The sequence below is a fragment of the Octopus bimaculoides genome, chromosome 2, assembly GCF_001194135.2.
Source record: "Octopus bimaculoides isolate UCB-OBI-ISO-001 chromosome 2, ASM119413v2, whole genome shotgun sequence".
NCBI classification, from domain to species: Eukaryota; Metazoa; Mollusca; class Cephalopoda; order Octopoda; family Octopodidae; genus Octopus; species Octopus bimaculoides.
Window position 1 is genome coordinate 128,019,258 of NC_068982.1, and position 3,004 is coordinate 128,022,261.

The window sequence follows — 3,004 nt, forward strand, 5'->3', positions numbered from 1 at the left end:
ATATATAAGCAATGTTAATTCTCTAAATGAAGTATTAACAGTAACTGCACGATAAAGTGAAGTGTATTGCCACTTAAGTGTGGCTGACCCCCAGGGGTGGATACGACAGGCTTCTTTCAGGTCCCATCTACCAAATCCACTCACAAGGCTTTGGTCGGCTTGAGGCTATTGTAGAAGGCACTTGCCCAAGGTTCCACGCAGTGGGACTGAACCCGGAACCATGTGGTTCGTAAGCAAGCTACTTACCACACAGCCACTCCTACAATTTGTGGAATTTTAATTCTGAAGAAGAAAAGCAACTTTAATTATCTGAACTGAAATAACCTTGGACCTTTAGGTTAATAGCTTAAATTTCAAATTCAACAAGATATTTAAAATTAGAATTATATTAATTTGAAACACGAAAATGCTTTATTGTATTTCAGGAGGATCTTGCCAATGATAAACACATGCACTGGTTTTATTTCACTTCTTTTTTTTTTAAGGAGGCAAGCTGGCAGAATTATTAGCATGCTTGTCCATCTTAATTCTGCTGAGTTTTGACTTGGCTTTTCATCCTTTCAGAGTTGATAAAATAAGTACCAACTGAGTACTGGGGCTGATGTACTGGATCGTTCCCCAAATTTCAGACCTGATACCTATAGTAGAAGAAATTATTATAAGTCAATTATCTTTTATTTTTTGTCTTTTGCTTGTTTCAGTCATTAGACTGCAACCATGCTGGGGCACTATCTTGAAGAATTTTTTGCTGAATGCATTGACCATAGTATTAATTTATTTGGTTTTTTTTTTGGTTTTTGTTTTTCAATTCTATTGGTCTTTTGCTGAATTGCTTTGATACAAAGACATAATCACACCAACAACAGTTGTCAAATGGCAGTGGGTCACACACACACTCCTCTCTCTCTTTTTTTTATCCGAAGTATATATATATATATATATATATATATATATATATATATATATATATATATATATATATACATGTTGATATATGATATATATGTGTATATATATATATATATATATATATGCGATAGGCTTCTTTCAGTTTCCATCTACCAAATCTACTCACAAGGTTTGGGTTAACCTGAGGCTATAGTAGAAAACACTTACCCAAAGTGCCATGCAGTAAGACTAAACAGGGAACCATGTAGTTCTGAATCAAGCTTCTTACCACACAGTTAACCATTTCATCAATTCACTAATCAATTGTTTGATTATTTGTTCATTCAGTCAATAAATCACTTAGGTTTGCCAGAATCATTTTTGTTGCCATTCGCAACCTTATCAATGACATATCCTCTCTACTGAAGGTCAGCTTCAGATCTGTCTGTTTTTGTTAATGTAATATTGAATTTATCGTTTAAGAAATTCAATATATTTGAATTTAGTATTAATAATTTATAAACTATTTCTGTTTAATAGTTACTTAATGATATGCAACTTCTTCCATGATCTAACATCAAGTTGAGCTGCAGGCATGGAGGAAAAGTTTAAAATGATAACCCAAGAACTTCTAATCATATTACATTTTTTTTTAAGCATATGCATTTTTTCTCATGTCATAAATTTTGTTCTGAACAAAATGTTTCAGTTATATGATTTTCTTATACTTTAACTCTTTCACATCTGAACCAGCCCAAATATTCTATCTGCTTTAGTTTCAAACCTGCTAGATCTGGCCTCATACATGCCCTACAATGCCTGTCTAAAAGTAAACAATTACATCATTGATATCTCAAATCTATGAGATAATGCATGAATGATTCCAAACAATAGGTTAGCATTACATTTGAAAGAATAATCTGAATGCTAAAGGGTTAATTTAAGTCACATTCTTGAAAAGAAGCAGTGCTACCTCATTCTGTGTGACCTTCTTGGATTGGTTGGCTAAGTGATCTTTATGCTTGAACAAGTAATGTTGTTTTTAAAATGTCACTCTTCATTTGCCATGTTGTTAGACATCAGTGAACATGGAAGTCCGTGCCAAAATCTGAATATTCTTCATTTTTCTTGGAAAGATACAGCAGAATTTTTCATTGCCTTCTGCTGTTGTATTTCCATTTTATTTTGCTAGTGTTTTGCTCTTGCAAGCTTACCCTTAAAATACAGGATCTGTTTAACCCTTGCATAGGCAGGGCTGGTTCACATGACATCAGGGCGCATCTACACTCTGTTGGACATGTGATGCATGCTTGGAGACCAGCCCTCCTGTCCTCCTCTATGTCATGTTTGCCTTAGCTACAAGGTCATCTGCTATTTGATCCATAACTAGGACTCTTGCCAGGTACTACCAATCCCAGGTCAAAGCAGACTTTGTTGTAATAGTGGCTAAGGAGTAATTCCATACTCCTCCAAAACCCCTGAATTCCTTAGCTGGAACCTCACCACTGGGTGCAGCTTAATGTCTCACCCAGGATCTAAAGATATGGAGATAAGTAATAAATGTAAGTACATTGGCGAAGAAATTGTTCCAGAATGTTTTTTATTCTGTAAAGGAAGGATAATATTTTTATTTCATGTGTGAGATTAGAGATATGACTTGCATAGAAGTGGAGTTAACATGCACATAAAAGGCATGCAACAATGTATTTTCATTGTGATCGGTAAACCATCTGGCTTGTTTGGAGAAGATAAAGTTATTGAAACAGAAAAACTGTTTTTAAGCTAATTTAAAAGTTTAGCCTGAAGATAAAGATTACTGACAAAGTAATGATTTGCAAATCATGCAGTATCCTTTATTTTCACTTTGTTTTTCTGTTACATTATTCCACAATTATATGAAATTTACCTTCAGGGGACTCAGCCATTATTTTTATTATTGGAAAGAAACCTAAGTTTTTTGGCAGTTTTATTAGCTTTCAGGTATCTGAAAAAAAAAATAAAAATAAATAATTCTTAAACAGCATTTGCTGCATGGGCATTCCTTTAGCTTGGAATTTTCTATTCATTAGAATTGGGAATATGTGTGTGTTTTCTTGCTATGGACAAGCAATAAATA

At 33.9% G+C, this 3,004-nt stretch overlaps 1 protein-coding gene across 1 annotated transcript in view; it reads left to right on the plus strand.

Annotated features, from left to right (window-relative positions):
• The window catches only part of LOC106874304 (ankyrin repeat and IBR domain-containing protein 1), a 304,438-nt gene that overhangs the window by 144,509 nt on the left and 156,925 nt on the right, over positions 1-3,004 (plus strand). The gene's annotated exons all lie outside the window — the stretch shown is intronic.